We start from the raw sequence: 15,016 nt of genomic DNA, 5'->3' as shown, positions 1-15,016 counted from the left end.
ATAATTATAAACCTATTACCAGAGAAATGCACCCCAATATTGATTGCCCCATTTCTGCAGTTTATAGAAATACCCCATATGTGGCCCTATTGCGCTATTTGACGCAACCACAAGCCTCAGATATAAGGGAGCGCCTAGTGAATTTCAATGGCTCCGTTATTTTTGGTCATTTTTGACTGTACCACTTCAGGTTGGCAGAGGCTCTGGGGTGCCAAAACCTAAAAAACACCCCTAAAGGGACACCATTTAGAAAACTACACCCCTCAAGGAATGTAACAAGGGGTGCGGTGAGCATCTGGACCCCACAGGTGCTTCACAGATTTTCCAAACAATATGGCTTGAAAAAAGACTAAAGTATTTTTTACACTAAAATGTTGTTCTAGCCTTCAATTTTTCATTTTCACAAAGGGATAAAAGGAAAAAAAAAACACAAAACATGTAGCACAGTTTCTCCCGAGTACGGAAATACCCCACATGTGGACATAAAGTGCCAAGCGGGCGCAGGACGAGCCTCCAAAGGGAAGGAGCGCCAATTGGCTTTTGGAAGCTGGATTTCACTGGAATGGATTTCAAGGGCCATGTCGCATTTACAGAGCCCTCGTGCTGCCAAGACACTGGAAACCCCCCACAAGTGACCCCATTCTGGAAACTACACCCCTCAAGGAATCTAACAAGGGGTGCAGTGAGCATATGGACCCCACTGGTGACGGGCACAAATGTGGAAAAATGTGACGTGAAAGTGAAAATTTTCATTTTTTCACTTTCATGGCACAAATGTGCCCGTCATCCAGGGGTCCATATCCTCACTGCACCCCTTGTTAGATTCCTTGAGGGGTGTAGTTTCCAGAATGGGGTCACTTGTGGGGGGTTTACAGTGTTTTGGCAGCACAAGGGCTCTGTAAATGCGACATGGCGTTCATCATCCATTCTAGCCAAATCCAACCTCTAAAATCCAAATGGCGCTCCTTCCCTTGGGAGGCTTGCCCTGCACCCACATGGCGCTTTATGTCCACATGTGGGGTATTTACGGACTCGGGGGAAATTGCTCTACACATTGTGTGTTTTTTTCTCTTTTAACCCCTTGTGAAAATGATAAATTCAAGGCTAGACCAACATTATAGTGTAAAAAATTTAATATTTCATTTTCACGCCACATTGTTCCACATTTGTGCCCGTCACCAGTGGGGTCCATATGCTGACTACACCCCTTGTTACATTCCTTGAGGGGTGTAGTTTCCATAATAGGGTCACTTGTGGGGGGTTTAACTGTCTTGGCAACACAGGGGCCTTTTGAATGCAACATGGCCCCTCGAAATCCATTCCATCCAAATCCAGCCTTCAAAAACCAAATGGCGCACCTTCCCTTTGGAGGCTTACCCTGCACCCGCATGGCGCTTTATGTCCACATGTGGGGTATTTCCGTACTCAGGGGAAATTGCTCTACACATTGTGTTTTTTTTTTATCTTTTAACCCCTTGTGAAAATGAAAAAATCAAGACAAGATCAATGATTTAGAGTAAAAATTTTAAAAAAATTACACTAAATGTTGGTCTAGCCTTGATTTTTTTCCATTTCCACAAGGGGTTAAAAAAGAAAATGAACACAAAACGTGTAGGGTAGTTTCCCCTGAGTACGAAAATACCCCACATGTGGACATAATTTGCCATATGGGCACAGGGCAAGTCACCAAAAGGACAGAGCGCCATTTAGAGGCTGGAATGGGGGATGGAGGCCATGTCGCAATTACAAAGCTCCTGTGCTGCCAGAACAGTAGAAACCCCCGACAAGTGACCCCATTCTGGAAACTACACCCCATAAGGAATCTAACAAGGGGTGCAGTGAGCATATGGACCCCACTAGTGATGGGCACATGTGTAGGACATGTGCCGTGAAAATAAAAAATACCATTTTTTTTCATTTTCACGTCCCAAATGTGGCCGTCACCAGGGGGCCATATACCCGCTGCCCCACTTGTTAGATTCCTTATGGGGTGTAGTTTCCAGAATGGGGTCACTTGTGGGGGGTTTCTACTGTCCTGGCCGCACAGAGGCTTTGTAATTGCATCATGGCCTCCTCTAATGGGAATGGCAGCCATACCTATTTAGCTGGGGAAAAGGGACAATTCTAATTTATTTGGGGGTATTAGGCCAATTATTAGTTTATAAGGTTGGAAATGACAGGTGTCCATCAAATTCAACCTGTGTTGATCCAGAGGAAGGCAAAAAAAACCCTCGTGAGGCGGACGACAGTAGCCTCATCACAGGGGAAAAATTCCTTCCCGACTCCATAATGGCGATCAGAATAATCCCTGGATCAACGTGACCCCTGAAATAGGAATAAGGGACAGAATTTAGATAATGTAGAACCCCAATGACGTGTAGTGCGCCTTGGAGCGATCCAGTATGCAGAGGCCGGGGGGATCAGGACAGGTGTCACACTGGTAAATGGTGTCCTTCCTGATCCCCCTGTTACGCCACACTCTGCACTTCTTCTGGGGTCTCCCTTTCTCCAGTGTGGGGGACGTCACCTGGAGAATGTTGCCCTGGTGCGATACGGGGTCCTTCATATCCAGAAGTGCTGGGTCCGCTCCATGGCTGCTAAATATTAGGGCTCTATTACTACTTCTGATATGTTCGGATCGTGCCGCAAGCTACAGTAGCTCGGGCAGCGAGGGACTGGAAGAGGGGGTGCTGGTATAAAGGTTATCCCCGTACGGGTGGTGGTGACCTTTATCCAGCAGTGGGAAGATCAGTTCCCGGACGATCTCCCCACTAACTCCGAGGATGGGGGGGGGGGCATCTGGCGGCTGGATTCGAGTGTCCCTTCCCTCATACACTCTAAGGGTACGTGCACACTGCGGAATCGCGAAGGATAACCCTTTGTGCATTCCGCAGTTGGCACCCGCCGGCGGACTGATGCAGGCGCACGTCTCCGTCCGTGTCGTAGACTCCATTCTATGCACGGGCGGATTCCGCTCTGCGTCCAACGTGTTGATGGAATGACGGATAATGGAATCCGCCCATGCATAGGATAGAGTCTATGACACAGGCGGAGACGCGCCCCTGCATCAGTCCGCCGGCGGGTGCCAGCTGCGGAATGCACGAAGGGTTATCCTTCGCCATTCCGCAGTGTGCACGTACCCTAAATCTGTAAGTGTACCCTGAGGTACTCTCACAGAGTTTGTAGAATTTCACGCCATACCGTCATCTCTTATTGGGACGGTACTGGCGGAAAAGACGTGTCTGGGGGGCAGCGTACGCTACGCTACTCCCAGACACGTCACTGGATGATGAGGAGGATGAGGATGAATGGAGGAAAGAAGGATCCCCCCAATTCATCCTCACTGGCTGTTTCGGTGTCGGAGGCAATAATAATGTATGCGTCCGACACCGAAAACACCCTGGGGGCAATCTTTATATGGGGATTGGTATATGGGGTATGTAGTGGTGTAGTGTAAAACTTTATTCAATGTAGTGTGGTGTAATGTAGTGTTTTTTTACGTGTTTTTTACAGTAAGTATACAAAAAAAACCTACGCCAAAAATGGTGTTGCTGATGAATGCCGCACTTATGTTCGGCACTTATAAGCAGACCGTGGCAGTAGGATATAAAAAAAAAACACCCTACGCCAAAAAGGAGGAGTTGCTGATTAGCAGCGCACTTTCGTGCGATGCTGATCAACACTCAGCGGCGATAGGGTGCGGAAAATAGAAAAAAAAAAAATTGGGAAAAATTTTTTTTTTTTTACTACATTCTGAACATCCCTGTAGTGGCTGATACGTGTATTACACTTATCAGCCGCTAGGGGGCAGCAGAGCGCAAGATCCGAAAATAGACGACGCTGGAGCCGGAAAAATACGAAAATAGACGACGCTGGAGCCGGAAAGAGACGATCGGGACTCACGGAAGAAGCCGAAGTCCCAACAAGAGGAAGTGGACGCCGGGAACCCGGAAGACGCCGATCAGGACCCCGGGACAGGTGAGTAATGTACAAATAGCTGCTCCGGACCCCTCAGCTACCTAGCTGAGGGGTCCGGAGCAGGTATTTATTACTTGTGGGGACTTTGATCGCCGTGAACGGCCGGCCGGCTGGCCGGCCGTTCACGGCGATCGGGACGGTGGTACCGTGACCACCATTACTTTTTACAGTAATGGCGGTCGGTGCCGTCCTCGGACAGCACCGACCGCCATTTTTTTCCGGGTCATCGGGCCACCGATGGCCCGGAAAGGTTCCGATCGCCGCTATGGGCTTATCAGCCAATAGCGGCGATCGTCGGCATGGGGGGGGTTAACAACCCTCCATGCCGACAGGGAGAGATGGCCTGCTATGTATTATAGCAGGCTATCTCCCCCGATCGGGACCCGGCCGGCCGCGGCGCCCGTTTAAAGGGATGACGTACCGGCACGTCATGGGTCCTTAAGTGACAGTGATCCATGACGTGCCGGTACGTCATGGGTCCTTAAGAGGTTAAAGTGTCACTGTCGTGAAATTTTTTTTTTGCAGAAATCAATAGTCCAGGCGATTTTAAGAAACTTTGTAATTGGGTTTATTATCCGAAAAATGCATTTTTATCATGAAAAAGCAGTTTGAAGCTCTCCCCCCTGTCTTCATTGTTCTCCTATGGAGAGAGCTAAAGAGAAGACCAAAACAGGACAACAAAGAGTTAAGCTACAAATCCCTCACCCGTTATCTGTTCTGACCATCACCAGTGACCTGTCTGAGCTCGGATTACAGCTGTCACCCAGCTCCGTGCCTGTAATCCTCTGTTATCTGCTTTCTGCTGCCGGCTAACTCCCTCCTTCCTCCTCCCCCCTCCCCTCTCCCTAGAGCAGACAGGGGACGTCTCTTGCAACAAGTCACAATTTTCAGATTTTTCAGAGTGGATGAAAAAGAGGAAGGAGGGGGGGACCTGGGAAAAGGCTTTTTACATGCAGATAATGGCAGATTTGGCTAATAAACCCAATTACAAAGTTTCTTAAAATCGCCTGGACTATTGATTTCTGCAAAAAAAAAAAAATACGACAGTGACTCTTTAAGGGAATTGGGTATTTATAGATTTTTGTTTACTTAAAAGAAAATGTTGTATAAACCACACTAACTCTATAAATGGCTCTAAAAAGTAAATAAAATCTCCCATAAATATAATACCATTTCTGTCCACTTTGCACTTGGTATGAGGAAGCTGTAGTTAGCTTTGAGAAAATAAAAATGTTATGATTTTAAACTGGATTAGAGACAAGTCCGATCACTCAATTGCGGAAAGCAAAAAAATTAAGATGTGCCCCACATTCCAGTCATAAAATAACAGCATTACACTAGAAGGCTTACATTTTCTCACTACTAAACGCATAGAAGCACAAATTACTGTAACAGGTGGCCCCATGTGGTTTTACATGCAATGTAATACAATAAACCGTACAGCATCAAGTTTCCAGGAAAGGAAAAGACATCTAAACCTGAACTTGATCCTTAAGCAATCTTTAATTTTGGCATTAAGGCGCACAAACTCCCATAGGGATCATTACATCTTTTGACCCAAAGTTTTAATTGAAAGTTTAAACAAAATATATTTCTTTCCTAATACATTTGAGCAAATTCTAACCTTGCTAGTACACAGTGTAATGCCAGACAAATTAATCTCTCTAGCTTCAGTATGCACTGTCTGATCAGTGCTCAAAAGATTAATGTCACAGAACAGAGAATTACAGACCATTTCAAGGCTGAATCTGATGGCTCTTCACTAGGTACATGTCTAACAAGGCTTCCTTCTTCACAGGTCTAAACATTAACATTACATTCCCATATATGAAGACATTTAGTACAATTGTGGATTCATTGTGAGCAAGTACATTTGTTAGCTTAAAGTAAAAATAAAAACTAATAATATCCAAATTCTTACTCATTTTACACAATGGTTAGACTGTGTTCTTTACATGAGCCTACATCACCAATTCTGTCCAAAATACAGAACTGAATTTACGACTATTATGTCTCATAAAATACTGTACAAGAACAGAAACTTGACATAGCAAGTAGAAAAATGGAGCTCTGTCTTAGCCAGTATGTAGATGTGGTCTGGATATAAGTGTTTAGACCAACACAGATATCTAGATATAGGTGGAAAACCCACATGGCTGTTCCCATTTCTCCCCTGCTCCCTGCAACCTCAGTCTGACTGCAGGAGATAAGCTCCATTATACAGTACTCAAGTGCGGCAAGATGGAGTTCTCAACAAGCTACGGAGAAAAGCAAATGGTTGTGTGCTTCTTCTGATGCATTGGCCCAATAGTGTATTGCAGTGGCCCAGAGCAGAAGATTTTCTCCTAATTGTATGTCTGCATCTGTATTTATTTGTGTTCTTACTGTGCCTGTTCTGGAAAGTATAATAGCCACTGCAAACTGCTTATATTATGTAACCCCCCCAGTGTTCAAGTCTGGTATTACGCTATGTATGTTTATTTGCCTGTTATTTAATGGTGTGATGATGCAGTTGTCCTGGTGTCACGTGATCTCCCCGGCTGCCATAGTAACCCCAATAGCCGTCGAGCTTTGGCTGGGGTCAGTTAGACACGCCCAGTTTACCTCAGTCTCCTCTCTACCTTTAAGGGAGAAGGACGTGTATTCTGTTGTTCCTTAAGGAAAACGACACAACTCTGTGGTATCCTCTCTTTGTTATTCAAAAGTATTCCAGTCCAGTCCGGACCATCCTGACTCTATTCAGTCTGTCCTACCCAGTATTATTCTCCGGGACTACTACCCCCATCATCCAGTTCCCTCTCACTCATAGTAACGCTACCACACCACGGCCTATTGCAGCATCATCCATTCCTCTCAGTTGTACTTAAATTGCCTCAATCCTGGTTGCATCCAGAGAGACTGTTACTATTGACAACCACCGTATTAATAAACGTACGACTATTGTTGTTTCTGAACCCTGGCATTGGTCTAGTTATTGGTGCCTTGACTAAGGACAACAAAGAATTGTTGGGGCCCTGCATGGTCAGGTTCCCGTGGGTTAGTCACCTCCCCTCGTGCCATAACCGTGACATAACATCTGGCAAGTGGCTACCCGGGTCCTACCTACCACTCACCGCTGACAACTACTACTCCCAGCGGGTCACCCCCATCGCAGTATATTATGTGTGGTTTGACAAACGATCACCCAGTGCCCATGTGTTCCGCCACCAATGCGGCTTCCTCAGGAGTAATAGAGTACTGTGGCGCTGCCTGTTGGATACCTACTCTGTATGCATCTATACCACAAGCCAAAATTCATGTCCATGCGCTAAAGACAATGTTTTTTATTTGTTATCACAAAAAATTTAAGAATTAAGCCATGCACCACTTTTCATTATGCACATACGCTATAAACTAATATAATGACAATCAATCACAGATCACTGTAACATGCTTGCCACCCTTAGTGCCCATAGGAGTCTCTAACTCAAAATACAGTAATGTGCATACACTATAGACGACTTAAAATGTGTCACACAATTAAATGCATGTTCAAATAAAGTTATGTATGATATTAACAAGAAACATTTGTAACAATATTACAGATACTGCTGCAACTTATTTACAGAGAAGCAAATTGGTGAATAAATCATTTATCTGTGTGTGCCCAAACACATTAGATAAAGATCACCCATACCCCTTTATAGAGGGTATTGCAATTTCCACCGATGGCGGATGCCTGGGTAAAGGAAGGTTGGGCGTGTTGGATTTAAACATACCCAATCGACAATTGACAATGGTCAATTGTCCGTTGTCTCTCTACCTCTTTCGTTTCTTTAACAACTATCGACAGGCTTGGATCGATCAGAATGGATTGCTAAGGGAGTCGTTATGGTTAAGCAACTAATGACAAACGGAAATGTACAAACATTTGGTGATCTCCAAAATAAGTACTCTCTGGCTAGAGAGGACTTTAATATCTATTTAAGACTCCGTCTCCCTCAGGATTAATGGCAAATAAGGACTTGCTGTCCCTGTACTCTGGAAGATGTAAAGGTCTTAAAACCTTTTATATGGCTATGGGAGACATGACACCTTGTGTTAAATCATACCCACTGAAAATGTGGGAAAACCACCTCAAAAAGTTCTTTATAACCGACTGGTCGTTTTCGTTTCGCATGATATACAAGGCCTTGACCTGCAGCTCCCAAGTTAAATCCACCCTTAAAACCATATTGAGGTGGTATTATCAACCAGATTGCCTAGCGACTATTTACTCAACTTCTTCGAATAGATGCTGGAGAGGCTGTGGCTGTGTGGGAACTCAACCCACATATCTTGTGGTATTGCCTTATTGTTTCAGCATATTTAAAAAATTGGAGACGACTATATTCTACCATTTTATAAACACAAATACAACGGTCTTCCAGCCTGGTCCTTTTGTTCATAGGCGTGAGGGCCTTACACCCTTCTAAGTGGATTCTGTCTTGTAAGTTGTTTTTTTATTTTTAAAATTGTGTTAGCTAGATATTGGAAGTCGGCAAGCTCTTCCCCTGAACAAGAAATAGTTACTGCAATAAATACTACTTATGTCTATGAACGTATAATCGCCTTAGGTAACAACTCCTCAGCTTTCCATGAAGTGTGGGAACCATGGGAGAAGTGGGGATTGGGGGTGGAGATTGGGTAAGTCAGAGACAAGGAAGATAAATATGATGGCGTTTAGAATAGGGTTTCTACTTCAACTATACCCTTACACTGTCTGTTGAGGCCTAACCGCATATGTTTAGATTTCCGGTAAATGATATAAAAAGAAAACAGTGGATTACCATTATTTAAAACTGAGTGATAATCTCTTGCACTACTTCTTACTTTTGCATCTTTTTTTATCATACTTTGTTGTTATACTTTGTTATGATAACTGTTTAACCCTTTCCCGCATATGGACGTACCGGCACGTCCAAATCTGCATACAGTTCCTGCAGATGGACGTGCCGGTACGTCCAAGGGATGACAGGGGCGCAGGAGCTGCACTCCTGTCATCCTCGGCGGGGCCCGGCTGTCAGTGATAGCCGGGCACCCGCCGCAACTGCCGAGATCCGTGCCGTGACCGGATCCCGGCAGTTAACCCCTTAGTGGCCGCCGATACGGCGGTCACTTACGGGCCGGCGCTGTACTACATTTCATCTCCCCCCACCGTGAATCCACGGCGGGGGGAGATGAAATAAGTCAATCAGACCCCAGATCAGCCCCCCTAGTGGGCTGGTCACTAACCCTCTCCCTCCCCGCGGCGGCCATCAGATCCAAGATGGCCGCCGCAATCACTGTGAACAGACTAATGTCTGTTCACAGTGATCAGAAAATAAAAATGAATGAAAGCCCCATGCTCTCCGCCACCGGAGAGCATGGGGCAGTCATCGGGACCCCCCCTGTGGGGTCCCGGTACAAGCGATCAGCAGTATATACTAGATACCGCTGATCGCTTGTGCCATGTGGAACCCGGCACTTTTTATCCCCTGTCACCATCAATGATTGGTGACAGGGGATAAAAAGTGTCACCGTGCCCCCCCCCCCAAGTCGCCCCCCACCCCCCCCTGTCACGCTCGTCCCCCAGTCACACACCCCCCCCCCTTCCCCATATACTCACCTGCTCCTGGAGCTCCTTCCTCCTCGACGTCCAGGCTGGTTATGAAGTGCGCATGCGCTCCATAACCAGCCAACTCTGAAAATTTTAAGTGACAGAGACCAATTTGGTCTCTGTCACTGAACTATGATTACTGTGATAGAAAATATCACAGTAATCATAGTAATACAGTGAAAATGAATGTATAAAATACAAAAAGTGACAAACATACAAAAAAATAAAACACACACTTTTTATTATAGTAATAATTGCAGTTTACTCCCAAATTACCCTTAACCCCCCCAGATTACCCGTAACCGCCCCAGGTTGTCTGTAATCACGCCAGATTGCACATAACCCCCCAGATTACACGTAACCACCGCATGTTGCCCGTAACCACCGCACGTTGCCTGTAACTACCGCACGTTGCCAGTGACCCCCTCCAGATTGTCCATAATCACCCCAAATTACATGTACCCACCCCAGATTACCTATAAACACTTCAGTTTATCCATAACAATGCCAGATTGTCTGTAACCCCCCCCCCCCCAGGTTTCCCGTGACCACCCCAGGTTGCCGTAATCATGCCAGATTACATGTAACCCCCCCAGATTGCACGCAACCACAGCAGGTTGCCTCTGAACACCGCAGGATGCCTCTGACCACCGCACGTTGCCACTGACCACTTCACCTTGCCTCTAACCACCCCAAATTGCCAATGACCGCCTCCAGATTGCCCGTAACCACGCCAGATTACAGGTACCCACCTCAGATTACCTATGAGCACTTCAGTTTATCCGTAACCACCCCAGATTGCCCGTAACCACCCCAGATTGTCCGTAACCACCCCACGTTGCCCGTAACCACCCCACGTTGCCCGTAACCACAGCAGGTTGCCTGTAACCACCCTAGATTACCCGTAACCACCCCAGGTTGTCTGTAACCACAGCAGGTTGTCCGTATCCATGTCACGTTGCCCGTCACCACCCCAGGTTGCCCGTAACCACACCAGGTTGCCCGTAACCACACCAGGTTGCCTGTAACCACACCAGGTTGCCTGTAACCACACCAGGTTGTCCGTATCCATGTCACGTTGCCCGTAACCACCCCAGATTGCCCGTAACCACCCCAGGTTGCCCATAACAACCCCAGGTTGCCTGTAACCACCCCAGGTTGCCGCGACCACCCCATGTTGACCGTATCCACCTCATGTTGACCGTATCCACCCCAGATTACCCGTTACCACCCCAGGTTGTCTGTAACCACAGCAGGTTGTGCGTATCCACCCCACATTGCCTGTAACCACCCCAGGTTGCCCGTGACCACCCCATGTTGACCGTATCCACCCCAGATTACCCATAACCACCCCAGGTTGTCTGTAACCACAGCAGGTTGTCCGTATCCACCCCACGTTGCCTGTAACCACCCCAGGTTGCCGGTAATCACCCCAGGTTGCCTGTGACCACCCCATGTTCACCGTATCCACCCCAGATTACCCGTAACCACCCCAGGTTGCTTGTAACCACCCCAGGTTGCCTGTGACCACCCCATGTTCACCGTATCCACCCCAGGTTGTCCGTATCCACCCCAGACTACCAGTAACCACCCCAGGTTGTCCGTATCCACCCCAGATTACCCATAAGCACCCCAGGTTGCCCGTAACCACCCCCAGATTACCTGGAACCACCCCAGACTGTCCGTAACCACCCCACGTTACCTGTAATCTCATTTTTTTATTGTATTTTAGTAACTGCGCTATTCTAATAACCGATACTAGCTGCGGTTTTGCTCCAGCAAATTGGCGCTCCTTCCCTTCTGAGCCCTGCTGTGTGCCCATACAGTGGTTTACGCCCACATATAAGGTATCGTTGTACTCAGGAGAACCTGCTTTACAGATTTTGTGGTACGTTTTTTCTCCTGTTTCTTGTGAAATTTAGAAATTTTAAACTAAATGAACATATTATTGGAAAAATTCGAGTTTTTCATTGTTACTAGCCAAATTTGAATACTTTCCTCCAATACCTGTTGGGTCAAAATGCTCACCACACACCAAGATGAATTCTTTAATGGGTGCACTTTCCAAAATGGGGTGACTTATGGGGTGGGTTCACTCCACTGGCACTACAGGGGCTCTGCAAACGCACCTGGTGCTCAGAAACTTCTTCAGAAAAATCTGCACTGAAAATGCTAATTGGCGCTCCTTCCGTTCTGAGCCCTGCTGTGTGCCCATACAGTGGTTTATACCCACATATGGGGAACCGTTCTACTCAGGAGAACCTGCGTTACAGATTTTGCGGTGAACTTTCTCTCCTGTTCCTCAAGAAATTTAGAAATTTCAAACTAAAGGAACACATTATTGGAAAAATTCGCGTTTTTCATTTTTACTGTCTACTTTTGAATACTTTCCTCTAATACCTGTGGGGTCAAAATGCTCATCTTACCCCAAGATGAATTCTCTGAGGGGTGCACTTTCCAAAATGGGGTGACTTATGGCGGGATTTTACTCCGCTGGCACTACAGGGGCACTGCAAACGCACCTGGCGCTCAGAAACTTCTACAGCAAAATCTGCATTGAAAAAGCTAATTGGCGCTCCCTTCCTTCTGATCCTCACTGTGTGCCCATACAGTGGTTTACGCCCACATATGGGGTACCGTTGTACTCAAGAGAATCTGCTTTATAAATTTTGGGGTATTTTTTTTCTCTTGTTCCTCGTGAAATTGAGAAATTTCAAACTAAACGAACATATTATTGGAAAAATTTGAGTTTTTCATTTTTACGGTCTAATTTTGAATACTTTCCTCTAACACCTGTGGGGTCAAAATGCTCATCCTACCCCAAGATGAATTCTTTGAGGGGTGTACTTTCCAAAATGGGGTGACTTTTGGGGGGGTTCTATTCTGCTGACACTACAGGGGCGCTGCAAACGCACCTGGTGCTCAGAAACTTCTTCAGCAAAATCTGCATTGGAAAAGCTAATTGGCGCTCCCTTCCTTCTGAGCCCCGCTGTGTGCCCATACAGTGGTTTACGCCCACATATGGGGTACCGTTGTACTCATGAGAACCTGTGTTACAAATTTTGGGGTGCTTTTTCTCTCTCATGTTCCTTTTGAAAATTAGAAACTATACTCTAAACGTATATATTATTGGAAAATTTTAATTTTCCATTTTTTTACGGCCTAATAGTGAATACTTTGCTCCAGCCCCTGTAGGGTTAAAATGCTCATTATACCCCTAGATTAATTCTTTAAGGTGTGAAGTTTCCAAAATGGGGTCACTTATTGGGGTTTCCAGTATACAAGCCTCCTAAATCAACTTAAGAAAAGAACTGGTCCCTAAAAAAATCAGTTTTGGAAACTTTCACGAAAATGTGGTAATTTGCTGATAAATTTCTAAGCCCCGTAACACCCTAAAAAATTAAAATATGTTTATGATATAAAGCCAGAATAAAGAGGACATATCGGTAATGTGACTTAGTAACTAATTTATGTGCTACGACTTTCTTTTTTTAGAAGCAGAGAATTTCAAAGTTCATAAAATGCAATTTTTTTTAATTTTTCATGATATTTTGATGTTTTTCACAAAAAACACACAAAGTAGTGACCAAATTTTGCCACTAATATAAAGTGCCATATGTGACAAAAAAATAATCTCAGAATCGCTAGCATATGTTAAAGCATCACTGAGCTATGAGCGCATAAAGTGAGACAGGTCAGATTTTGAAAAATGAGCCTGGTCATTAAGGCCCAAATAGGCTTAGTCTTGAAGGGGTTAAGAATGAACCTTTTTCGTTTATACGGACAATGATCTCTAAGCCTTGATTGTTAGATGTTTGATACTCTGTATTTAAATTTTGAAAATACTTTTATAAAAACCATTGAACCAGTAAACATACACAATCTCTTGTCCTCACTGGAGATAAGCTGTCAGGGATACCTTTCCCTCTGGAGGATACATGCACACATAAGAAAGCTGTGTGTACCTATATGAGGGTAAGAAGGCCATGCTGCTGGCCTATAGGGTGTATGAGAAACTATCATTGCTGTACTATCTCTCTTGCGTTATAAAAGAAATAGCATTAATAAAAAAAAAAGTTAACATAGATGTGAGACCAAGAATTTCAACAGCAGGTGAAGAAAATCGTTTGCCAATAAAGTCATAACATTTATAAAATCTGAAGAGAAATGGAGTATGTAGGAGGAAACAATGGAAAAATGGATATGACAGATTAACACTTTCAGAGTGCTAAATGGAACTATTCATAAAATTATACGCAAGTTCGTAGCGAATAAAAACCAGCATTAAATGTATTTTATAACATCTACATTCATAACTAAAAACACATAAAAAATATAGAGACGCTAAAAATTACAAACTAAACTAGGATCTGAAAAGGTACAAGGCCAGAATTAGAAGTTTGGTATTTATTATGCTGATGCCAGCACTAGTTACTGACAGCCATCTTCCCTGGAGAAATCTTTGGCCCTGAAGCAAGTGTGGCCCAATATTAATAAGTGTGCCACCAGCACTTTTGTAGACTGGCGGGTGACCAAACTCTACACACACAGTTAATCATTTCTTTGGCAATGGCACAAACATATGAGGGCGCATAACAAAAAAGATGGTTGTTACAATGTTGGTAATAACTATGTAATATTTCTTAGGAAAACAAACACCCTAAAGAGAGTATTACATTTTTAGTCACTAGTGTAGATGTAATAAAACACAGCTAATTAATATTTATATCGTAAAACATTGTTTTTCTATGCCACAGAGGATGTATAAGGAAAAAAACGATGAGCGAACCTCCATCCGAACTTAATCGTTCTGCATTTGATTAGCGGTGGCTGCTGAAGTTGGATAAAGCCCTAAGGCTATGTGGAAAACATGGATATAGTCATTGGTTGTATCCATGTTTTCCAGACAACCTTAGGGCTTTATCCAAATTCAGCAGCCCCAGCTAATCAAATACCGAACGTTTAGGTTCGGATGGACTCGAGCATGCTCATGCTCATCTCGCTATGTGGTAAAACAGACCTGTTATCTATATTATCTATATATCTAAGTCAGTACAATTACAATGATTCTCAATTTATATAACTTTGATTTTACTACTTAAACTTACTACCTAAATTCAAACTTAAAAAAAAAAAAAATGAAGGTGCTTACAACCTCTAAATATTGTTGACACGTTGGAAATGTTTTACAATTGTTGCTTGTCAATATTATAATGTAAAAGTAATTCTAGCAGCAGTTTATAAAGCAGGTGTGACAGGCAGACCGGTTCATTGGGGGCTACAGGACCATCCCCAGTGCACCAAACTGCCTTACCTATTCAGAAACCAGAAACAATAATAGGGCAAGGGACCTTCTTAATTAAAGTAAGGCCGCGCACCCCACTCCCCGGCCCTATTGGAATGTAGCAGCAGGTTAAATCC

The 15,016-nt window shown here is 44.6% G+C and overlaps 1 protein-coding gene across 1 annotated transcript in view; it reads right to left on the bottom strand.

Moving 5' to 3' along the window:
- TMTC2 (transmembrane O-mannosyltransferase targeting cadherins 2) overlaps window positions 1-15,016 on the bottom strand; it is a 228,522-nt gene that overhangs the window by 66,648 nt on the left and 146,858 nt on the right. The gene's annotated exons all lie outside the window — the stretch shown is intronic.

Source organism: Dendropsophus ebraccatus, chromosome 1 (assembly GCF_027789765.1).
Source record: "Dendropsophus ebraccatus isolate aDenEbr1 chromosome 1, aDenEbr1.pat, whole genome shotgun sequence".
Classification (NCBI taxonomy): Eukaryota; Metazoa; Chordata; class Amphibia; order Anura; family Hylidae; genus Dendropsophus; species Dendropsophus ebraccatus.
The sequence above is the reverse complement of the archived record's forward strand: the minus strand, read 5'-3'. Positions and strand labels throughout refer to the sequence as shown.